Source organism: Balaenoptera physalus (assembly GCF_965194825.1).
Source record: "Balaenoptera physalus genome assembly, chromosome: 6".
Taxonomy (NCBI): domain Eukaryota; kingdom Metazoa; phylum Chordata; class Mammalia; order Artiodactyla; family Balaenopteridae; genus Balaenoptera; species Balaenoptera physalus.
Window position 1 is genome coordinate 51,878,182 of NC_138885.1, and position 26,315 is coordinate 51,904,496.

Here is a 26,315-nt window from a genome sequence, read left to right on the forward strand (position 1 = left end):
AGTGCAGATTTTATAGTTTCACATGACCAGCTGAAGAATTATTAATAATACTTATTTGTTCACTATTCTGCACGTAGGTGGGAAATAAAGAGCAAATAAAGACTCACTCTCTCATATTTTCCATATCTAGGATTTCTTAAACTTTTGAAAACCATTAGTCCATGTAAAGGGACATTGTCTTTGAGGAAGTTTATGGCCTTGCCTTCATAAAAGAAATTAAAACTGCTTATCTGGTAATAAAATATGATTGTGGGTATTTACCCAGTTTCCCCCAGGGAGTAAATTCACTCTCATTGAAGTGTTAGACTAAGTTCCTCTATTGAAAAACTTTGAATCTCTGGGGAGTTGATCCTTTTCCTATATTTTCAGTTCTGGAAAAATCTATGCAAACAGAAGTTAACAGATGGATTGAGAAACCATCAGAATAATGTTTGTGTTGAAGAATTCTCACAAGTGCCCTGTGAGAGTGTTCCCATCTGAAAAGGACTGCAGCTGTCTTTCAGCATTAAACTGGATGTGTAATAGTAATGGGCCCATCAATTCTTTTATAGGAAATCGCCTCTTAACATCAAGGTAAAATTAAAGAGCTATTTTTCTGGATTCCTCCAATCTGGCTTAATTTATCATGTAACACCATTTTGAGTTTAAAGTGGCCCTTGTATAGCTTATCATCCTCACTTTGCTAGAAAAAGAAGAACATTTTGCTGTTTGGTTAGAGAGGCTGGTTTGAGCGTACCTGCCAAGAGCTGAGTGTGATAAACTGCCTTGAAATGTGTGCTGTTCTCTGGTGGGTTTTTGTGTCAAGGTGGTGCTTAGGATGAATGGCTTTCCAGTGGAATGTGAAAGCCTTGCAACGATACATACATATTCAATACATGCTATTACTATTTTTATGTCCAAGAGGAGAAATATCTGTTCAATAGTCAATGCTTCCACCACTGAACTAGATCACCTGGATTATAGTTCATGCTTGGAGCATGCTAACAGTTTTAGTTCCAGGGAGTTTGCTCCTGTTCAATTCTGTCTCTGCCAGCGCTGTTATGTAACCACACGTGGCTAGTGGTTATCACATTAGACAGAGTAAGTCTATACTTTGAATTTCAAAGCATCCCCAGATTTTGATTAGGGGCCACCCAGATATCCTGAAATCCAAAATAATTGTGCCTGACTGTCTGCCATGCTTCAGCTGCTCAAAGTACCCTTTTTGTCTTATGAAGTATAACTCAATGTCAGAGGGGTTTATGTAATATTTAGACTTGTATTACATGAAATTAATCTTAACATGAAAAATCTTTTGATTACAGAGTATGCTTTGTCAGTGATTGATTGACTAACTCATTTATTCACATAGTAATGCCACCATTTACTTCTGTTTATATTCTTGAGCTGCAACAGAAAGTTTCTACTTGTGCTGTGCTAGTAGGTGGATTACACTGTTATCAGAATCTTTCCGCCTGTTTTACTGGGCTCTCTGGAAATAACCTCTCATTTTCTTTGTTAATGATGCTCCCTCAAAATCACTTTCTTCATACAGTAGCAAAGTTTGGGGATGATGAGGTTATTATTTATAGGGACTTTTACTCTTTTCCCACCTTTGACCTCTGCCTCCAGCTTTTGTATAGAAAGAATAAAATATTTATGTTCATTGTTTCCTCATGAATATTTACATTTGGAAGAGAAGGGACATATGTAGCTCCTTTATATAAATATGATGATAGCACCTACATAGGTGATTGACTCAGTATTAGAGAAGATACTGATTCATCTTAATCTATGTTGGACTTAAAAAAAAAAAAAAAGGATTATACGTAGTTGCTAGTGAAAGCCCTTATTCATTGTTTTATTCATTGAAGGATAGGAAAAAATATACCCCTTCAGAGTTTTGCACAAAATATTTATTCAGTGGATGAGGAACAGGCTGATCTCCTTCAGAACCCACACTTTGACCCTGGGTTATACTGTTTTGCATTGTTCTTGCATTCCTTGTCTCACCATGTATAAAATGAACTGAGGACAATAACATCATCTTCTAAACTGTTTTATTTTCTTACATTAACAGGATAAGTGATGGTGTGCAAAGATTCATAAAATCCCATATGTTGATTTCTTTGTTGACAAACACATCCATAGTGAAGGAAGCCAAGAACAAGCTCATTGATGAAGCAATTAATCAACATTTATTTATTGTCTACTATATACTCAGTTAATGGTTGGGACCCCAGATCTCAGAAAACTGTGTGTAGTTTAGAAAATCAAGAGGTTGAAGTGAGACTGAAACCATATGAAATTATTTCCTACATCTTTGTAGACAATCTATAAGCATTTTATACTTTAATGCCGTAGGACTTCAGAAAAGAGAGGGATCAGTGAAGACAGGAGTCAACAAGGAAAGATTCACTTCAGCTGTGCCTTGATTAGCAAGTGAAATCAGATAAGACCCCAAGTAAGACAGATGACATTACAAGGCGTGAGATAACTCAGTTGGAAAGGAACTGAAAAGAGTCAATAGTGGTAGAATGGAGACGTTGGCACGGATGAAAGAATATTGAAAGGAAAAGTGGAAAGTAAGCTCTAGCTGCGTGTGTAGCGTATACGCAATGGAGGATCTTTGTCCTCTATTCAATAATATCATATTTTAACAAGAATTATTAAGTTCTAAGATTTCTTCTGATCCACAGAGCTGCAGAGAGAGACCAGGTGGCAGTGGCAGCCTCTCCTCCTAACTTCTTTTTCGTATATTTTTTTTCTTTTCTCTTTTTTTTTTTTTTTCGTGTTCTGAACACCATGAACCCACTTGATATCAGAGGACAGATTCAATCCCATTTGTATGGTCCTCTCCCCACAGAGGTGATCAAGGAACAAGTGGGTGATGAGGAAGGAGAGGCAACAGGATGTCATAAACAAGGAGAGTTTCAGAAGCTGGACTCTGGGTGCTCAGCATTTCTGTAAGCATTCTCTTGCTCTCAAAAAAATATTTCACTGGAGTGATACAAAAGTGGCAATTGAAATATCCAGAGTACAAACATTATACAAATTATTTCCAATTTATACCTCAAATTTCTCCTTGTGCCTTTTATGTAACTAGGGTAGTCTTTCATCATCAATATGTTAAATTAAGAAAAGCGAATCTAAAAAGAAACAATACAGATGAACTTATTTACAAGACAGAAACAGACTCACAGACTTAGAGAATGAACTTATGGTTACCGGGGGAAGTGTGGGGGCAAGGGATAGTTAGGGAGTTTGGGATTGACATGTACACCCTGCTATATTTAAAATGGATTAACCAACAAGGACCTACTGTATAGCACAGGGAACTCTGCTCAATGTTATGTGGCAGCCTGGAGGGGAGGGGAGTCTGGGGGAGAATGGATACAGGTATATGTATGGCTGAATCATTTTGTTGTGCACCTGAAACTATCACAACATTGTTAATCGGCTATATTCCAATATAAAATAAAAAGTTAAAAAAAAAAAAAAAGTGAGCCACTTTCTAGATACAATTTGCTGTCCTAAGTAATTAAATGCCATTGGAGGACTAGAGATCCTAGGGAGGAACAGTCTAAAAGTTGAGAAGCCTTTTATCTTGCTCTTCACATAAGGGAGTTGCCAGTTCGATTCACTGATATTCCAGCTCTTGATATTTTGTTGATCTTGTTTCAGATTTGAAAAAAAATTAAATCTAAATCCCTTACCACAAACATAGTGTTCCTATACTAAGATATATGACAAGCGTATGTAGAATATAGAATAAATATATGCCCAGAAGCCAATCCTATGCAAATTTTGCTGTAAATTGTCTATTACTGTCACCACTTGTCAGCATGTCACCACAACAGTAGTATCTTAGACCATCATTCTCTCTAATGAGTAAATTAGAGGATTGTGGAATTAGAAGAATGCATATTTTTAACAGTAACAATCATTATAAAATTATGATGAAAAAAATCACAATAATATGGAGTCCCCGCCTCCTGCTACAAGAAAAATTGCAAAAGGAAATACTGAAAAGATGGCCTAGGTTAAAAGCATCGTTACTATTAGAAATCACTTAATGTTAATCTAAAAACTTTAAGAAGATAAGTGGATTTATCCTTTGCAATGCACTTTATAGATGTCATGTTTCAAAGTATGGTGTAAGCATGTAAGGGAGGCATAATCTCATACACAGAGGTAAACCACAGCATCTGGGTTTATCTTCTTTGCTAATCTTTAGATTAATTTTTCTTTTCTCTGTTTATCCCTATTGTATAATCAACCTGGACTAAAATTTACTTCACCTACGTAAGCATTTATCACAGTATCCCATGAGGAAGCTTCAAATTCCAAGAGATATGCACCCATGTAGACAATTCCAGTACATGGCAGCTTAGGTACGTTATGGGTATAAAAGCATGTCATTGTCTTCCCTTGTTATAATGAATAATGTTGTAGAAACCTATGAAGATTCATACTTCCTAACACACCATTTACAAGTTTCCTGTCAGTTTTCAAGTCAGCCTGGGGCTAAGAAATGAAAACGGGATGTATGTCAATTTAGTAAATAATTTTCAGCCCCTACATGTAGTTAAGAGACTTTGATATTAAAATTTTTAAATTGCTGCTGTCTCAATTAGTGACACTACAATTAAGATTTTTTACTATTAACTTAGTTAACTAACCTTTCTGCAAGGGAGGGTCCAGGTCAATGATGTAGATTTAGAAGCATCATTACAAAGGGTAAAAATGAAATTCAAAGAAAATCTTATTCATACATAATGCTGTGTATTGCAAAAACATTTACTGGTGCAGTTTTAATATCAGGGATTATACTATGTTATTAAAATATTAGAAATATATCAGAAAAAAACCCTGAAAAAGACAGGGGATAAAGGAAACAGGTTAATTTGAACAAGATATATTCCCGGCACCAATATTGATATGATTGAGCCCTGACCTTTGGAATATTGCATGCATTATTAATCTACTGAAGACAGTAGGTAATATGACTTTATATGCTTTTTAGGTTATAATTTGCATAACTGGGGATATAGTTTATTTTTTCAGCGCCTTGCATGCTGTGAGTGCTCAATAAATACTAAACATCAATAATATGGTATGTGGCGTATTCCTGAGCCTTCTTTTGCATGGCCATCTGGAAAACTCTTGTGTTGTAAACACTGATTTTATTTTGAGTAAGAATGGAATTACTGCAGAAGTTGTTTAGCATTCTTGGTTCAAATTGTTCCTCCTTTTCACCCTTTCATTTGGTAGAAAATGTGAAATAATCCAAAGAATCTATAACTTTTCAATGTTAGAAGTGAAAGGTTTGGATAGATTATAATTATATGATGTCAAGTATTTTATTAGATTAGCTTTTCATAACTCTTTTAGAAATCTATATCCTTTTTATTTTTATAAATTCTTTTTAGTTTCATAAATTCTCCTCTTTACCAATTATATATATAGGAAGGTAGTTAGAAGAGGCTTAATTTTTTCTGCTCATCCATTTATCTATTTTTATAATTTTTATAATTGAGATATAATTCACATACCATAAAATTCACCCTTTTAAGGTATGTAATTCGATGGTTTTTAGTAAGTTCACAGTGTTGTGCAACCATTACCACCATCAGTTTTTAAATATTTTCAATTCCCCAAAAACAACCATGATATCCATAGCAGTGATTCTTCATTTTGCTTCAATCTCTCCTATACCTGCCATAGACAACTGCTAATCTACTTTTTGTCTCTATAGATTTGTTTATTCTTAACATTTCATGTAAATGGAATTAAACAAATGTGGCCTTTTGTGACTGGCCTCTTTCACTTAGCATAATGTTTTCAAGGTTCATTCATGCTGTAGCGTGTATCAGTAATTTGTTTCTTTTTATGTCAAATAATATTCCATTGTATGGATGTACCATATTTTATGTATCCACTCATCAGTTGATGGAAATTTGTGATGTTTCCACTTTGGGGCTATTATGAATAAGGCTGATATGAATATTTGTGTATAATTTTTTATGTGGACATAGGTTTTCATTTCTCTTGGATGTAGACATAGAGGTGGAATCACTCGGTGGGTCATATGGTAAATCTATGTTTAACCTTTTGAGGGACTGCCGACTATTTTCCAAAGTGTTTGTACCACTTTATATTCTCACTAGTAGTGGATAAGTTTCCAGTTCTCCACTTCCTTGCCAATAGTTGTTATTATCTGTCTTATTGATTATAGTTATCCCAGTGAAGTGGTATCTCACCATGATTTTGATTTGTATTTCCTTGATGGCTAATAACTATTTATTTTTAATCTGCTAAATAACTTATATAGCCTAAAAGTTGTTAGAAAGGGTGATCTGTATAAGGACCACTGAGGTCAATTGAGACATAAAGGATAAAGGCAAATTCTTCCCCCCAGACCACTTGAATTAGATTCAAATTTATTAAAACCGGTCAGAGTGGCCCAGGAAATCCACAGAGTTCAGGAGAAATCAATAAAGTCCTGAGATAAACCCACATGAAAACATAAAGATATTGGCGGACTGGCCTTTATATTGCAGTTTTTGCTACAGTGTAAGACATTCTCAGTAATAAGTGTTTGGGCATTTATCAGTTAGGATCCTGGCAGGAAACAAATGTCATATTCAAAGGAGGTAATTAAAAAGAGTTTAAGAAAGGGACTGTACAGAAATGTGGGCAGGGTTAGGGGAACCAGCAAGGCATGGTGCAGCACCCAGAAACTAGCAATAGTGCTAAACCATTACCACCCTTAGGCCTGAAGGATGGGGCAGAATGTTTCCAGTGCAAGGAGTATATCTGTATCTTTAAAATGTGAACAGATTTGACTGGTCCTTAATGACAAAGTGCTCTGAGAGTTTTCCTACTGTATCAGGTGAAGGGTGGTCCATACCAGAGAAAAGAAATAATGGAATTCAGGCGGTCTGGGTTGCTGGGCTCTTAAGTAGTATTTGGGATCACTATGGTGAAGCTGCCATTTACACTCTAAACTGTAAATCATGTATCTTACATTAACTGTCTCTCCTTAAAAAAAAAACCCAGAAAACAAACAAACAAAAAACATAGCCTGGATATTTGCTTATGGCAATGGCAATGATGCTTGAGTATCATGATAGTCATATCTCTCACAGTTGAATTATTAGATATATTTTCATGTTAAAAACGAGGTTCAAAGCATAAAGTCTACTGTTTCAATGCATTTTCAACCAGAATCAGAGTATCACTACAAAGATGTTCTAGAAAACTGATGAGGTAGAACAAAGGGGAGTTCTTGGGAAAGAGTTAAACAGCTTGGTGGCCTACAGGACAAGGAAGGGGCTGTTCCAGACAGATGAGGCTATGCAAGAGTGACTTCAGAAACAAACCGAAGGTATGTTCAGATTTTAAAACAAAATAGAACAAAACTAGAGAACATTTTTTTTCAGATATCTTTATACCATAAATACTTATTCTCAGTAGGAAGCTCCTCTTCAAGTCAGTTGACTTGAGAATCTGAATTCTTCACAGCAGAGTTAATACCAGCCATATTACCCACGTTGGAGACTTGATGTGCATTAAAAAGTGTTGCTCTTTGGATATCTCACATCTCTGTGGGTAGTTTGTTTCCTAATCTTCACCCCTTCTTTCCACCTTAAGCACAGAAGATCAAATGACAGAGAGCATTTTGTAATTAGTTCCCTCACTAATCTAATATCTAATTGACTGGCATAGTACAGTGTTTCACTTCTTCAGAGGATAAATGTCCCAGGAAATCAAATCATTCTAACATGGCCCCAGCTATCAACACATTTCCTAATTGTTGGCAAATGTGTACGTATTTTTACAATGTCTCACATGGTTTCATTTAGAAAAACTGTACCGTGTGGGGGTTTTTTTGCATATGTATAGGTGATCTTGTTAATCAACACTTTACATAAGCATGTGTACTGTTCCTCATTTTTATGCAAATCGTTTCTGCAACCAGACAGGTGTATTGTCTGCTTTCTATGCATCATCAAGAAATCCAATAACTTGGCTGTGTACCTACATCTGGTTAGGGTTTGACCCAATATGTACTTGAATGTGGATTTCAAATACAGGCAGGTGTTGAGCCTATCAGAACTACCAGCAATAGGAATCTCATTCACCCCTGCAAAGGCAACCAGTGATTTAAAAAAAAAAGATTATAATTTGAACTTTGATGCTGAGGTCTTTTTTGCGGGGGAGGGCTTGTTTATTTAATTACTGAAGCACCACTGAGTACCAGGTTCTCTAGAATTCTGTCATGCAGCGAAATATGGCTGTACATAATTTTTGAAAACTGACACAGAAAATGAAAAAAATGAATTAAGTTTCAAAATCACAGAAAAACACGCGGCTTATGTTTGGTGGTGTATTTTTTAGTGTCTGCCTACAGAAGTGGCCTCCTCAGTGGAGCACAGAAGTCAGGGAAGAGCTGGACAATGGGCACGAGACAAATCATAACAAACGGTACCGCTGTCCTCTGACTCTCCTTTGCCAGCACCCCTTCCCCACCCCCAGCGCACTGGAAAGAGGACACGGATGCCAGCACGTATAGGCAGCTATTAATCAAAGAGCCCCTTTTGGATCTTCACATGTTGAGAAGATTAAAGCCTATTTTTAGTTTTCAGGAAACAGAACTGCTAACACATAAGGTCACAACTGGTTGCTCTACAGCAGTGAAGATTTACATTCCCACAAGAGAGAGGAAGTAAAAAATGAGAAGAGCCAAGATGGCTTTGAAAACTGTCTGTCGTCTCACGGCCATGCAAACTGCTTAAAAACCCTGGGAGAAAAGAGAAAAAAGATGTGACCACCATATCAGTGACCAATTTACAACCTTGTATATATGTGCCCTTAATTCCTAAGGCATATTCTTTTGGCAGAATAGACATTTGGTAGAAAGAAAAACCATTTAGTCCCTAAAGCAGAGAAAAGAAATCAGGGGAGGAGGGAGTTGTAGAGGGAGTGTTGACAAGGCAGGGGCTTAAAAATGACTGAAAAAAATATAATGACCTCATACTGAGCACTAGAGAGAAAGAATGAGAGAAGAGGACAAAACAGAGGGGAGAAACAGGCATCTATTTTGTAAGAAGGGGGAAAAGGGAGAGAGAGAGAGGAAGAGAAGGAGGGGTGGAGGGAGCGAGGGAGGGAGGGAGGAGACATGTAATTTGCAATTGTAGAGCATCCCTTCTAGTAGACTAGACAGGAAGTTGCTTCTGGAACTGACTCAGGGGCCAGCTCCTTCCCACTACGGCTGCAGACACATAGCTGACACCTCTCTGAGGCCAAAGGAACAAGTCAGGCCACCATGAACCTAAGTTAGTGAAGAGCTGCCTTACTCAGATAAAGCCTTCTAGATAATGAACAAAGTTCAACTGAACTCTCAGGGTAAAACCTCCCTCTCAAATAATGATCATGAATTAGAATATGGCAGACCTGGACTAAAACAAGGAACAGAATTGAGTGAGTCTGACTGCTATTCAATTTGCTTCGCTGAATGCCTTAAAGTGAGAGCTGCCGGAATACACCAACTTCAAATCCAGGAAGTCTGCTTGCAAGAGACAGACTAATCTGATCCACTGGTGTAAAGATTTTAAACCTGAGTGAAATAAGGGAAGAAGTTTAATCCACTGGCCAGGGGTGACTAATTCTACCCAGAAATACCCTGACAATGGGAATGAGACCAAGATCCCACAGGTCAATACAACATTTGACTCACTCTGTTCTACTTTTTGTCAACAGTGGTTCTGCCCATTGTTACAAAGCCTATTTCTTCACTAGGCATTTTGTAAACTGTTCTAAAATTTTAAATGTTCTCTTAAACATTGGTGGCCTGAAAATATTAATGAGTATTTCAAAATTGTCTAAATTGAACCTAGAGGGGCTTCTGACTTGAGTAGAGCTGATTCTACAGGTAGCATACAAAATCCTTTCGAATTATTGTATTTATTGTTCTATGCAGCATCATGGTTTGATGTGTTCATGGCATTCAACAAACATTTATGGAATGACTGTTTCAATTGTTTTCCCAGATGTTGGGATGAAGGAAATGTGAGGATGAATAAAAAGTGTATCTGTCCATGAAGAGCTTGGAACAAGGCAGAATGAAAAAGTACTAGCTCCTACTTTAATGGTTAATAGAGTTTGAATTAAAAGAAAAAAAAAACCTCTCAGCATTATTTCCCTGACTTATCCTAAGGGTGAACTAAATGTTTAGGTGTATTATAAAAGATCACGTTCTCTTTACTATTTTTTCTTTTACCTGAGAATTCCCGTCAGCGTTGAAACTAGAAACATAGTTTGTGGTTTCTCAAAATTTCACTGACTTCAGCATGTTAAAAAGAATACCCAAAAGGCAGGTATGTTTTTCTTCTGTGCTACTTCTCAACTCTTTCTTCCCCTCCTCCTGCACAGAAAAAAAAAAAAATCTTATAACTATAAACTGGTCTCCTGCTTGGATTAATTTTCTTCACCAAAACAGTGACCATTGTCAAGTGCCTTCTTACATCTCCATGGAAACTGTTTCCTTGGCCATAGACAAAGGTCTGCCTATAATACAATGCCAGGAGAGTGTCTGAGGTTGTAGATCCCTTGCTTAAAATCACAGTGCAAGGGTGTAATGTAGATTTTATATTATTTCTGCCTGTCTGTTTCAGCTGGTAGGCCTTCATTCCAAAATAATATTTTTTCAAATGAAGTAGCAGAAAACAGCTTTACATTTTTGTTATCCCTTCCAGCACAAAATAAAAAATGCCTGTGCTGCCACTACCTGATTCAATCAAGTGGAGTACATTCGATACCCACGGGCTACAAGTGCTGGAAAAGCTGACTTGTATTTTAATTAATAATGTGCTACACTTTCTCAACAGCTAGGCCTTTGGCAATCTGATTTGCTTTGTTCATTATTTGCTGTAAACAATTTTCAAACAACATGTAGGCAACTCTATTTCTGAATATCTCCTGCTAATTCATAACATTAACAAAAATATGGAGGAGAATTTTTTCTTCCTTGCCAACAAAAATCCTGATTAAACTTTAATCATAGCCAGTAGAGGTTTTGGGTTGGGAATATTGGGGTTTACAAGTCCAAGAGATAAATACAAAAAAACACAATAAATTATATATAATAAGTATATACTGCCAGTTAACTAAAACACATATAACCAGGATAAGGCATAGGTGTCCTTGAAAATTTGGTGACACAGTATGAATAAAATTCCATGGTCATTATTCGGTCCATTGCCATGGACCGAACTGTGTCCCCCAACAATTTGTATGTTGAAGTCCTAACCCCCCGATGGACAGTATTTGGAGATAGCATCTTTACAGAGGTATGAAAGTTAAATGAGATCATCAGGGTAGTGTCCTGATCTTGTAGGATTAATATTCTTATAAGAAGAGACATCAAACAGCCCACTCTCTCTGCCACATGAGAACACGGTGACTGGCTGGCTGCAAGCCAGCAAGAGATCATACCAAAAACGGGATTATCGAGCACCTTAATCTTAGACTTCTCAGCCTTTAGAACTGTGAGAAATAAATTTTTGTTGTTTAGGCCACCCAGTCTGTGGTATTTTGTCATGGCAGCCCAAGCTGACAAATACATTTGGAGAAGAGGAAATTGAAAGTATTGAATTGCTCTCTTTATGTTAAATAGAATATACACTCCTTCCCCAGATGAAGGTAAATGGTTAATCTTCACATCCACAGGACAGGAACTTCTTGGAATAGTATTAAAGTTTAGGAAAGAGGACTTGGTTTAGATATGAAGAATAACTTTAGAATTAGGGACATATATGGATGGAAGAACAATTTCTTTCCTTTGCATGGCACTTTATGGATTACAAACCACTTTCCTACAGATTGGCTTTACATCATCCCTATAAAGTCTAAAAGAATTAGCGTCTCCAGTTTTGAAATGAGGAGACTGATCAAGATTATACAAGTTATAAGTGGCAGCACAAGGAACAGGTAATAAGGCATATACATGGTGGAACAAAGGTTAAACATCTGATCTTGAATGTAGCACATAATGAGAGGCATAAAAGGACCAGTTTTGAAGCCGATTTTTGAAGTATGAATGACTTAAGAGGATAATTTAAGTATTTAACTTTCTCCTCTTTCAAGTTAAACTAATACTACCTTTCAAAAGATAGTATTCCCATCATATAATGGAATCTACTAATTAAAACTTTCATAAGACAATAGTGACAATAACTACAGCTGAGATGAACCTGGGTTGATATCGTCACATACAAAACTATTGATACATTTATTAATTTACTTATCATTCATGTAACAGATGTGTAATGAGCACCTATATTATTTCAGATGTTGTGTTTAGTACTGAGTATACAATAGTGAAGAAAATAATCATGATCCCTGCTTTTAAGGAGCTGACATCTATTTTTTTCTTTTTTTTTGGTGTTAAAAACCTTGAGCATATTTATTTATTTATTTGTTTTTATAATTAATTTTTATTGGAGTATAGTTGCTTTACAATATTGTGTTAGCTTCTACTGTACAGCAAAGTGAATCAGCTATACATATATATGTATCCCCTCTTTTTTAGATTTCCTCCCCATTTAGGTCACCACAGAGCACTGAGTAGAGTTCCCTGAGCTATCCAGTAGGTTCTCATTAATTATCTATTTTATACATAGTATCAGTAGTGTATATATGTCAGTCCCAATCTCCCAGTTCATCCCACCCCCCCCTCTTCCCCCTTGGTATCCATACATTTGTCCTCTACGTCTGTGTCTCTATTTCTGCTTTGCAAATAAGATCATCTATACTATTTTTCTAGATTTCGCATATATGCATTAATATGTGATATTTGTTTTTCTCCTTCTGACTTACTTCACTCTGTATGACAGTCTCTAGATGCATCCATGTCTCTACAAATGACCCAATTTTGTTCCTTTTTATGGCTGAGTAATATTCCATTGTATATATATATATATAAATATATATATATATATACCACATCTTCTTTATCCATTCGTCTGTCAATGGGCATTTAGGTTGCTTCCATGACCTGGCTATTGTAAATAGTACTGCAATGAACACTGGGGTGCATGTGTCTTTTTGAATTATGGTTTTCTCAGGGTATATGCCCAGTAGTGAAATTGCTGGGTCATATTGTAATTCTATTTTTAGTTCTTTAAGGAACCTTCATATTGTTCTCCATAGTGGCTGTATCAATTTACATTCCCACCAACAGTGCAAGAGGGTTCCCTTTTCTCCACACCCTCTCCAGCATTTATTGTTTGTAGATTTTTTAATGATGGCCATTCTGGTCGGTGTGAGGTGATACCTTATTGTACTTTTGATTTGCATTTCTCTAATAATTAGTGACGTTCAACCTCTTTTCACGTGTTTATTGGCCATCTGTATGTCTTCTTTGGAGAAATGTCTATTTAGATCTTCCACCCATTTTTTGATTGGGTTGTTTGTTTTTTTGATATTGAGCTGCGTGAGCTGTTTGTGTATTTTGGAGATTAATCCTTCATAAGGAGCTGACATCTATTAATGCTAATTCCATTAAGCCAAAATGTATCTAGGACTTACTAGGCAGCAACCCCTAGATAGACAAAAATTTAAGTATACAAAAATAAGGTTTAATGATTATCTGTAATAAAAATAGTGTGCGTTAAGAATTTTAATACAGTATGATAGGTACAATCACATAGAAGTATGTGCTAGATGCAATGGTGGCATAAAGTCAGAGATTATCAACACTTCCTGAGGAGGGGAAACTCAAAGAAAACATCTCATTTGAATGAAAGGAGGAATACTAGGTACAAATGGTGAGAAAGGGGATTTCTTTCAGGTGTAATAGCTCGTATAAATATATACAAGTCAAAATTAAGTGTAGGTCCAGAGCAAAATCAGTCAGTTTCACATACTTTCATTTTTTATGTAGATGGGTAAGGTATAATAATGGATATATTATGAGGGTTAAAGAGCAATGAGGCTGGAGACAGAAATGGAACCAAATCATAAAGAGTTTTAAATGTCACACAAATAAATTTATTTTATAGAAAGTTAGAAACCATTGAGGAGTTGTAAACAGAATAGTGAAATAATCATATTTGTGTTTTAGAGAGACATCTAACAAGAATGTGGAAGATGAGGTAGAGAAATGTGAGACTGGAAACCAGGAGATAATTGAAATAAGCTGAAGTGAATAAGGACCTGGACCAAGGCAGTGGCAGTGAAAATGAAACTCCTTTATTGCTATAGTCGGTCAAAAAGATCATCCAGCTCAGTCTCTTCTTTTATGAACAAGACCTTCAAAGTCAGTGAGAACAAGTGACTTACCCAGTGGCACATAGAAACAAGGCTTGATCTTGGATCCCCTCATTTCCATTCCAGCCCACCTGTACATGGAAAGGCCTCAATTTCATCTTTATCCTATTGCACATAATGGTAGAACTGTATTATGTGGAAAGATTATCTAGAAAGATGATCTTTCTCTTGGTCTGTTCATAGACTCCCACTCAAGCCTGATGACTTGTTGATCACGTAATCAAGTAAAACACAACTTAGGTGGAGAATTAAAGGGTGTCCATGAAGCTGAAAGCTGCTTCTTATATCCCAGGGCTTTCAGTCTTAAAATAACTCTTCAGCTACTAAATGCAGGCTTATAAAGCTGCCCTGTAACTAGCCAGTCAAATAATGTCACACCAGTCCAGCCCCATCCAGAAGAACAGGGCCTGCAAAGGAATTTTTGCTAAGGACATCAATACCATGAAGAGTCCCTGTTCTCATGAGAGAAGCATATGGTGTAACTTGGACCTCTTTGGGGCCAAGGAGTGTACTTCTTGGCAAATCACATCAGCCTTAGAAAACAACCTACTTTGAATAGTATTAAGTTACTGCATGGGGTTACAATCTGTCCCACTATGTCTAACGTTCCCAACAAATTTCTTGGCAATTTAACCTTAGACCCATCAGCTAAATTTTTATTTTATCCTCACAGTTTATAATAGTACTTCAATTCCCCCATATTGGTATCACTAGGTTAAAAGCATTACTTGTATTGAGTGGAGTTGTTAACACTGGATTTACTCAATTGTTCATTCTATCTGCTGAGTTTAAAGGTACTCCTTCACTTCAACTTACTGTAAGAATTGAATAGGATTTCCAAATTCCCAATAGACACTAATCTTTGGGATTTGGGAATGAAAAACTGGAATTTTAAAAAATTCTCAGTAATTCTCAAAAACACTTTCTTTATGTAATAACACTTTCTTTATGTAATAGTAATGAGTGACCATAGTAATAAACATAACTCATTCGCTGTGACAGGGTTAAAGTTTCAGAACTTTTCTGTTAAAAAGAGATACAGTATTAAATGAACGTGTCATTTTGATTTAAGACATGTCTGACAATGAGCTAACTGATTTCCTCTGTTTCTTAAGATACTTTTAACGTTTTTCAATATTCTTTAGTTGATATTATAAATATAAATTATTTAATAAATAAAAATTATTAAGTTTAGTATTATTTACAAAGAACTGTAACCTATAGAGTATATTCAAACACTGGAAAATGCCAGTGAATATTATTGGGTGGTATTTGAACAAAGTAACATTCTGATCTCCCAGCAAGGTTAAAGGCACTACACAGACTCAAATGTCGAAATTACCAATTTAAGGACTTATTTTGCTTTCAAAACTTGTTTATTCTTGAAGCATCACTCACAGGATTTATATAAAGTATACTACGTGTATAAACATGTTAATATTTATTTTATTTACAAGAATGATGAACCACTAGCTAAAGACAGGACGACAAACACACATTTATAACCTGGCAACTATTCTATAACTAAACAAGCTGACTCGTTAGGATCTTGACCACGTGTCTTTCCCCTTATCCTTCCCTGGTTCTAAGAAGCATCAGCTTTATTCCCAGACTCCACATATCAGCATTTCTTACTCTTGCCTTTGCCTTGAAGTTGTCCCAGTAATGTTTCTAGGTGGATTGTTTAGCTTTAATTCCTATGGAAATAATATTTTTTCGCATTTTCTTGATTTCTGAACTGATTTTTTTCTCAGGATTTAGGATTCATAAAAACATTAATTCTCCCAAGAAATACCAAGAAGAAATTCCTGCGTGGAAACACTAGACCCAATCATTCCCTTGCAATCTGAAGTTACAGTAGACACCAGCCACTAGAGCAGCCATTCCAGGATTTTGAGAATGTGGAAAGTGAGTTAATGTCCACAGAACATCCATGTGGTCAAAAGTCTATAATTTATACTCACATAAAAAAGTTCTTAATTTCAATTAAAAAATAATTTTATTTCAATAGTACCTTAGTCAAATGACTAGAGAAGCAATTACTTTTTTTTTTAATAAATTTATTTATTTATTCATTTATTCAATCTTTGGCTGCACTGGATCTTCGCTGCTGCACGCGGGCTCTCTCTCTAGTTGCTGAGAGTGGGGGCTACTCCCCGCCGCGGCGCACAGGCCTCTCACTGCGGCGCCCTCTCCTGCCGCGGAACACGGGCTCCAGGTGCGCGGGCCTCAGCAGCCGCGGCACACGGGCTTCAGTAGTTGTGGCTCACAGGCTCTAGAGCACAGGCTCAGTAATTGTGGCGCACGGGCTTAGCTGCTCTGCGGCACGTGGGATCTTCCCGGACCAGGGCTCAAACCCGTGTCCCCTGCAGGCAGGCGGACTCCCAACCGCTGCACCACCAGGGAAGCCCGAGAAGCAATTACTTTTTAAAATTTCATTCATTTTGTACTATTTATTTTGGAATCAAGGAATCAACTTGTATCATGATACTTATTTGTCCTGAGGTCTGGAAAGATAAGATGAATTTAGCAGGTTATTCACTAAATCGATCTTATTATAACAAATACAAATTGTATTTCTCAGCCGCTCAGAAATTTCATAACCTTCTGTAATAGGTGAAGTACATATATATAAATAGTAATTATTAAGGGATAATTATTAAATTATGCCATTGCTCTAAAGAGAATAGTTTAATCTTTTTTAATTTATAAAACCAGAATAGGCTCTGTACTCTCAGTGATACTATTATGGGCATTGTTTATATAATCCTTGCATCCTTTTAGTGGATTTCACCTGGATGCTATACACAAAAAATAGAGACCAAGGACCTAGTACAAGCCCCTGACATAGCATTGTGACATCAGGTTCACTGGAGAAAAGGGGACATCTCTGTCAGGATCTCTGCTCTCTGATTAATGAGGAGGCATTCATTACAACTCAGGAACAGACAGCACCTCCACAAACTAGGAAATTAATTTATTAGTCTATGGGCAGAGGTTAAGGAACATGAGAAAGAGAAAGAAAAGGGAAAATAAAGGACAAGAAAACAGCTGAAGCAGTACAGAGATGTGAAGTCACATATGTCACAGGCTTAAGAATAGTAATAATGACTCCTGGAAATCAGCACATATTTTAAATAAGTATAAAATTCCTTAAACGATTAAATAAAATGAAAAGATCTAAATATTAATGATTCAGCTAAATGTGTTATTTTAAATGTCCCCACATCACTGTCATTTATCGATATATAAAACTGATTATATTAAGTTTTGTTGAAAGATCAAAAGAAAATGAAGTCAGCTACTAAAAAATAGAATTTTTTAGAACATGTTTACCACCTACTGCCTAACTAGCTGGTGTCTCAGTAGCCAAGCCAACGGGAATATATTAGATGGGATTGCTTGCTTACAAGCATGACCATTCCGTGGGTCTGGATAGAAACCAAGGCTGTCTGGAAGCCAGAGACCCAGCATAAGGTTTACGGTGGAGCTGACTTCTGCTTCCATCACCTCTCTCCACGGTCGCAGCGATCCTCCGAGAGGGCTGGGACCTTTGCCATATCTTCTTCCAAAAGTGTATGTATCACTTCGGACAGTGCAAAATGCAGTTATTCAAAATCTCTTACTCTGAAAGAAATAAATGCCTTTCTTTTAGGGATTGTTGTATAAAGCGTCACATCCACCATGGAGTTTATTATCACTGGAACTAATAGTGATGTGATGTCATTTTAACATATCATACCTGTGCCAGATGCTCGCTAGCTCTTCATCAAACCTATTATTTCTTCTTCTTCCTCAGAACACAGCGAAACTGTATTTTCTTCCCTTCCTTGTAGTTGGGTGTGGCCACTAAACTCAGCTCCAGTGAATAACTTTTGAGTGGAAGTGACTGACCCACAAAAGCCTCCCACACAAAGTCTTTCACGCTCTTTCTCTTTCTGCCAGCCCCGGGGGAGGGGAGCCTTGGCTGTGTCTGGGTGCCATGCTCGAAGAAGGCAAGACCACAAGACGAAGAGTCTGGCTCCTTGAATCACCACTTAGAGGAGAGGCACCACCAATTCAGAGCACCTGTTTTGGATTTTATGAGACAAAAATATAAATCTCTGTTGTATTTGTGCCATTACACATTTGTCACCGTTATTGTTAAAGTAGCTAATGTCACTTACCTATTACAACAGTCATCGCGATGGAAAGCCGTGTTTTATCACACATTGTTCACAAACCTTCTACCATCTGTAAGGCCAATGTGAATTTTCACTACAACAGAAACATGTCACTCATGCACCATTAAACATATCACTTTTAATAATTAATTTAGAAAAATGTAATTAATTATTGCTCACCACTGTATTTCCAGGATCCCCGCTGCCTTATTTTCCTCATTCAGTTATAAGTCTCAGGTCTTATTTTTTAAACTTTTAGTGTGTTAAGAATAGTAGATACTAGTTGATAGCAGTAGAAGGAAGCTGATGGAAATCATGAGTGTTGTTTATTATTCTGAGATTTATTATTTTACTTCATATTCAACTTTTATACTTCCATGGAAGTGAAAAGAGCACAAAGACATCAGAAGTTAGTTCAGTCCAAAATAAGCCTATGAACACTTATTCCCTCCAAAACAAAAGCGAAACAAATTTGATTTAAAGGCAAAAGTATATAAATAGTTGGAAGGTTTTTAAAGTGTCATCAAGCCATTTTGAATTATAGCTAATATATGAGGAAAACAAAGACTGTTTTTGTGATATTGAGAGTTTTGTAAAATTGACCATTTTAAAATGATCATCACAATTGTGCTGCGAGAAGTAGCACAGTATAATTGACTAATCTCTACTATTTATTCTGTCATATCCTTTCCTTCATTAAGCGTTTTGGTTAGAAAGAGAGAAAAGCTATGGAAACTGCTTTTCCCTTCCCAAAAGAGTATCTGTAAGTCACATATGTTCCAATACATTTGCATTCTTAAACAAATAGAACTCAGACAGACAAATTAAAAATGATTATTTATGCCCTAAGAAGCCACGTTACCCTCAAGTGCCATCCAAAGGTCAACCATTGCCTCAAACTCTGCTGCATCTACCGTGACCTGGAAGTACCATTGATAATGACCCCTCGGCTGTAGGACTTGAAGACTTAATCATTTGACATACAAGCTGCCCGCGGCATTCACAGCTGGCATTTTCCTTTGTGAGATGTACACAAACAATATGCATTTTAAACAATTCAAAGCCCCAGTGCCTGAAATAGACCTGGCACGGCTCTCCTCCTCAGGAGCTGCTTCTCACCAGCTCAGCTCTCCCTCGGAGGCACAAGTCGGGGAGCATGGAGCTGGCGGAGGCAGCTGGAACGCGGCGCTGCACGTACTATTGGCATTTCCCCCACTTTTCAAGGCACGCTTGGCATCTGTATCATAGCAAACTCAATTACAGGGCGATGTAACTCCAGCCTCTTGGGGGAGGAATTTTTACGCATTGTTCAGAGAAAGAAAACTCTTTGCTGGGGAAACTTTACCCCCTCTTTTTCTAAGTGACACCTGAATTGAAGGCATTTGCATAAAATATCTTGATTGCCCTGTTCCTGTAAGTTGTGCCACTATATCTTTATGAAAAGAAACAGATTATCAATAGAGTGATCTCGACTATCATTGAGATTCACCCAAGGCCTCTGGAGAGAGCTCGTGCTATTGTAACTAAGGCAGAGGAAAAGCGGCGCGTCTAGAATCTGTTTTCTAATGCCAGAGAGGAAAACGGAGGGTGGTAGAAACGACAGTCCTTTGCAGGAAAGAATCCTGAAGGCTAATAAAAATGACTCCCAGCTTGTCAGTTGGAAATTTTTTTTTTTTATTGGAGTGTAGCTGCTTCACAATGTTGTATTAGTTTCTGCTGTACAGCAAAGTGAATCAGTTATACGTATACATATATCCACTCTTTTTTAGATTTCCTTCCCATTTAGGTCACCACAGAGCATTGAGTAGAGTTCCCTGTGCTATACAGTAGGTCCTTATTAGTTATCTGTTTTATATATAGTAGTGTGTATATGTCAATCCCAATCTCCCAATTCATCCCACCCCCCCTCCCCCCCTTGGTAACCATAAATTTGTTTTCTAGTCTGTGACTCTATTTCTGCTTTGCAAATAAGTTCATCTGAACCATTTTTCTAGATTCCACATACAGGTGATATTATATGATATTAGTCTTTCTTTTTCTGACTTACTTCACTTTGTGTGACAATCTCTATATTACTAAGCCATAAAAAGGAAATTGTTGTTTTAAAGAAGAACTACGTCTCTTTAATGTGAAAGAAAAACGAAAATGATCAGGGGATTCCTCTGTTTAAAATGACAGTTTCATCTTTTTGTAACCAGAACTACCCAAATACCTACCTATCATTTTTTAGGTAACCAGTGGGAAACCTCACTCCTTTAGCAGATGTCTTTTGCTGAGTTGCACATGGCCTGTGCAATCAGAAAGTGAGGAGAGCTTCCATTCTGCACAGCATGCAGACATCCCAAAACTCAGGCCTACCTACTGAGCCAAATGAAATGTCATGAATCAGCTATAAGGTCATTTGGCAGGAAATCACCATCAGTAGGCATTGAGTCAACCATTTATTCATTCAACAAACCTTTGCTGAGCTAAGTGCTGTATTTGATAGGAAGATGGCTCTAGGGAAAAAGAGTCAGCCAGATGTGTATACAGATTGCTAGAGCAGGCAGTGTTGCAAGTGCTGAGAAGATTTACACTGGAGTTATTGGTCACAGGTATTTGATTCTTTTTTGCTATTTAATATTCCTCATAATTTATTTCATTCAATGAAGGATTTAATCTTAATAAAAAGGGGGGGGGGCAAAGAAAATAAACCAAAACACAAAAAAACTTAACATCATGAAATGTGACATCCCTCTCCTATTTTTTCCATTGCCCGACACCAAGAAAATGAAACCTTTCTCTTGCCATGTGTTGTGTTTTAATAAACTGTACATTAGCTTCGTTCAACTGCTCCAGCCCCTGGCTATCCAGTTTTCTGTACATTAGTTTTAAATACACATAGCTTGCAATAACACCATAGCCGAAGCTGTGCCTCAAGTTAAGAAATGGTTAGGATTGCTTTACATTTGCAGTCCCATTGAAAACATTTATTCAATCAAAGGGAAAAAATAAATGTAGTCCCTCAGCTCTGTCAAGTATAAACTGTTATTGATCCCCTAAATGAAATTTGTTCATGCTGATCGATCAAACACATTATCTTTTTTTTCCAGTCTATTACCAGCAATTGGAAACTCTCAAGCGTCAATAGTTGTTTGACCATATACAGCTGTAAATTTAGACAGTTGCTTTCAAACCTGAATTATTTTTCCCCATCCATCTCTCCCAAAAAGTGACGTTGACATTGAGATGATTTCTCTCTGAGCTGATTGTTAAAAAAAAATAATTGAATAACATGGTGACGATAATTGTTGTCTCTCCTGCTAAGCTCCTTGGTAGTAGGAAAGAGTCAAGCTGTAAAACATGGCTTTAGCAACAGCAAACCCACCAGCCTCCTCTCCTTCTCCTGGTCTCCTTACACTGGGGGCCATCTCAACTTCTTCATACATTGTTAGCCACATTTGACACAGAATCATTTATTATTCAACTTTCCTCCTTACAAGTTCTGTTAGTGTTGGGTGGCACCTGACTTATTACCCCACTCAAGTTGTATGCACCTTACATAACAAATTAATCCACTAGGAGCACAGCCTTTCTATAGAGCAGCCAATGTTCATATCAGAGATGTACTTCAGGGGAGCTTATATTTCCACAAAGTTTTAAAAAGCAAGACTGACCCAATAAAGGCAATGGATTCCACTCATTCATTCATTCACTCATTCATTTATTCATCCAGCAGGTTTGCAGGCCATTTATTCATTCATTCTAGTCTCTTAGTTCTGCCTTACACTTCTACTTAGATACCACTGTAAAATGGCCTATTGTATCACATATTTATTGCACTGCAAGTCGAATTTATTTCCTGTATACACAGTGAAGTACAGTACAATAAGTTGATTATATGGATGTTGAACTTGCCCCAATACCAACACAACGTGTTAGGTTCTATAGTCATAACAACATGAATCTGACAAATCCCAGAACAGATCTAAATTGTCTAACTAAAAATATAAATCATTATAGTTAACCAGAGGAACATAAGCATTTGTTTGAAATAAGACGATTTCACTCCCATTTCAGTATACAGGGAGAATTCTACTGTTCTTATATTGTTTCTCAATAATGATATATTTATATTTTATGATAATAGATCATTGTTTACACAAGTTCTGTCAGTGAATGGATACATGTATTGGGTAGATTCAAGTATTATAGTCTTTTCCCCCCTATTTCACCATTTGACCACTTATCAGAGCAAACCTTCTGCTTCTAGGTTAGACTATAAAATCAATTTCCCACTGCTAGTTTCAGTTGTCAGCTCTCTAGAGCTCAAGTTATATCTTCAAAAGGAACTTAATTTAGGGTTGATTGTATTTTTTAAAAAGTAACTTCTACCTCTCTTTTTTTGACTCTTTAATTTTTTTTTTATTGAGGTATAATTGATTAATATTATATTAGCTTCAGTTATACAACATGATTATATATTTATATTTTGCAATATATATTGCAAAATGGTCACCACAATAAATCTAGATAACGTTTGTCACCATACATACTTGCAAAATTTCTTTTTTTATTCAGATGAGAACTTTTAAGATCTATTCTCTTAGCAACTTTCAGGAAAGATGGATGCAAAGATATAGAGATCTATAGTGACAAATGCATGTGTAAGTGAGGCACAGAGATGTGCAAAGTAAGGGATACCTGGGAGTGAAAAGCTTCTACACAATTAGAGTAATACTATTATGAAAACAATGGAGAAGAGGTGACTTGGGGCAAGAGACCTACAACTCTTTGCATTTAACATGATTGCCAGAGTCATGGGTGTGGAGGTGGGCAAAATGTCTAAAAGGGTCAAAAGGTATAAACTTCCAGTTATAAAATAAGTAGGTCATGAAATGTAATATACAGCAAGGTGACTATGGCTAATAACACTGTACTGTCCATCTGAAACTTTTACCTCTTAATTGCTATCATTAGGGACCTACTTTCTAGAGCTGTCAATATCATGTATGTTTGTCTTCTATCTTGCTGATAGGTAATAGTTTTCCAAGCAAGCTTAGAGAGCAGTGACTCTTTATTAAAACTAATAAAAGAGGGAATCACAGGATTTTAAAAATTACTCTGGAAATTATTACTGACAAGACTGTCTTGAATTCCTAAGCAGAAAAGACACACTGAGAAGTTAACATGCCTTGTCAACACAACAAGCTAGTGACTTTTCTGCCTTGTTTGTATAAAAAAGTACTTTTTAGCAGGTGTCATTCTACTATTGTCTAAAGTTCCACTTCTCTTATGAAAGCAATAAAGGTCATGGTCTGTTGAAGGAGAAAATAAATATAAAATGCATCAGCATACAACACCAGATTTCAATGATGTTTACTGATTATAAATCTTAAAACTCCAGATATAAATATGATAAGCAGTAGGCAACAGATAATAGAGTCAAAACTGGAAAGATATAAAACTCTAAGAAAAGGCATTATTGAATAGTAAAGCCCAGAAAAGGGAATATCTGAACTAAGAAGTTCGGAAATGAGAAATAACTTCAAGTGTTAGAGAACCATATTCTTCTTGTAGACAAAATATAATTGCTGGAGAGAGATCTTCAAGATAAAAAGCAGTGTCAAAAAAAAAAAAAAAAAAAAAAGCCGTGTCATTGGCCTGCTTACCGTCTGTCAAAATCCCCAAATCATTGTTTCTTCTACTTCCTAGTGAATTCACAGAAAAATAAACTTCATGTTAACTCTATTAAATCAATTACCAGTCAAGAAGTATTTTTGGAATTAATTCCCATAAAGTAATGGATAATATAAAACTTCATGATTCCTGCTAATTAGGACAGAAGCAATTGATGTCACATGTAGTTTAATTTTAGAAATGGCACTATACACAATACAATGGGAATAGGGCACTTTAAAATTAATATTGACAAATAGTACTGAGGGTTTCCATAATGTTGAAAAAAATACACACTTCAGAAAGTCAAACATAATTCTCATTTTCTCCTCATAGAAGAATCAATACAATTGAAAGAAAGTCCAAATTAGCTGGAGTTCATTTTCATCCTGTACTATTGGATGTGAAAAAAACTTGATTCCTCAATTCATTCAATCTTCTTCTTCCTATATACTTAATGTGACCATTTGATTCTGGTTTATAGTTATATGGATGGGAATCCTTAAAAACAACAACCAAGAAAACCCCAGTATTCGTAAGGTCAATATTGTGAGCATACTTAGAACTCATTCTACTATAAAGAAGTGCTGGATATTCATTACTCACAAAAACCTAAATTTGAGCAATAAACTATTTTAATTTGAACCATAACTGTACAGAGTTTAATTAGTAATAGGTTGACATCTAATTGTGTATAGAAAGCTGCTGTTCATCCCTGATTTGTTATCTCTAAATGGATTTGGCAGGGATGCAAAAGAATATGGGTACACGTCATATGAATGTCTAAGCCACACTGCCTTCGCATGACAGCTCAGAGTGCAGAACTGGATCCCCACAGACGCAGAAAGCCTCTCTTATTTTTGTTGAAGCGATATACTGTTTCCTTTAAAATTAAGGAAAAAAACTGTACAGATAAATACTAGAATTATTTTGTTTCTAAGCCAATACTAGAGTTACTCACCTTGGATTCATCATATTTTAAAAATTTTCCAACGATAATAAGAACTAATGCTTATTGAGGCAGTGTTTTACATGTTTAAATGTATTAATTCTTTCCATCTTCACGTTAACCTTCTATGGCATAATAACTCATCTTTTTCTTTTTTTTTTGGTTGTTTAGTTTTTATTTCATAACCATAAACTTAACTTTGCAATTCAGCGCAACTTGGAGGGGAATAAGGAAAATATGGAACCCAAAGAAGTGCAATGAGAGCACAAAGATTATAGGATATTTTGAGCAGATGGGGGTGAAGGGGTGCTCTCCTGAGCTACAGAAGGAATGGTCTGGTGGTTAAGATAAAACACAAGTCAAATGTATTATTAGATTTGTCCACAGTCAGCAATGGTGATCTTCTTGCTGGTCTTGCCATCCCTGGACCCAAAGCGCTCCATGGCTTCCACAATATTCATGCCCTCTTTCACCTTGCCAAAGACCACATGCTTGCCATCCAACCACTCAGTCTTGGCAGTGCAGATGAAAAACTGGGAACCGTTTGTGTTGGGGCCAGCATTTGCCATGGACAAGATGCCAGGATCCGTGTGCTTCAGGAGGAAATTCTCATCATCAAATTTCTTCCCATAGATGGACTTGCCACCAGTGCCATTATGGCGTGTGAAATCACCACCCTGGCACATAAATCCCGGAATTATTCTGTGAAAGCAGGAACCTTTATAACCAAAGCCTTTCTCCCCAGTGCTCAGAGCACGAAAGTTTTCTGCTGTCTTTGGAACTTTGTCTGCAAACAGCTCGAAGAAGACGCGGCCCAAGGGCTCGCCATCGATGGCGATGTCAAAGAACACGGTAGGGTTGACCATGGTTGGGCAGCGCGGGAGGTTCCCGGGTGGCGGCGTCTACAAAGCCCATAATAACTCATCTTGAGTCATACAGCTCGTTAGTGGGAAACCCAAGATTTGAATCCAGAAAGGTTTGCTTCAGAAGCCATTTCTTCTACACTATTTTGCCTCTCAAGTAAAACAACATGACCATTTATGCCTCTATAGGAACAAGCCCAGTACTTGGGCTAATGTCTTTGCTGCCATGTAGTAGACACTGTGGTGTCTGGAGGTTAATCTTGAGGATTTGATGCAATAATAATGATATTAAGCTATCTTCCTACAAACTGTAGAATTCTTCACAACGAACAATCACAGCCAAATTGCCCATTTTTTTCGAGTGCACAT

The 26,315-nt window shown here is 36.7% G+C and overlaps 1 long non-coding RNA gene and 1 pseudogene across 2 annotated transcripts in view; both read right to left on the minus strand.

Moving 5' to 3' along the window:
* Positions 1-3,273, minus strand: part of LOC309662437 — a 93,921-nt gene extending 90,648 nt beyond the window's left edge. Inside the window, exon 1 of the long non-coding RNA XR_014264680.1 lies at positions 1-3,273. This exon is cut by the window's left edge and continues 25,769 nt beyond it. This is a non-coding gene — a long non-coding RNA (uncharacterized lncRNA).
* Positions 3,274-25,341: 22,068 nt separating this feature from the next.
* On the minus strand, positions 25,342-26,002 carry LOC309662405 (peptidyl-prolyl cis-trans isomerase A pseudogene; annotated as a pseudogene). Its single transcript has one exon. The product of its transcript is annotated as a peptidyl-prolyl cis-trans isomerase A pseudogene (transcript).
* Between the last annotated feature and the right edge of the window lie 313 nt (positions 26,003-26,315).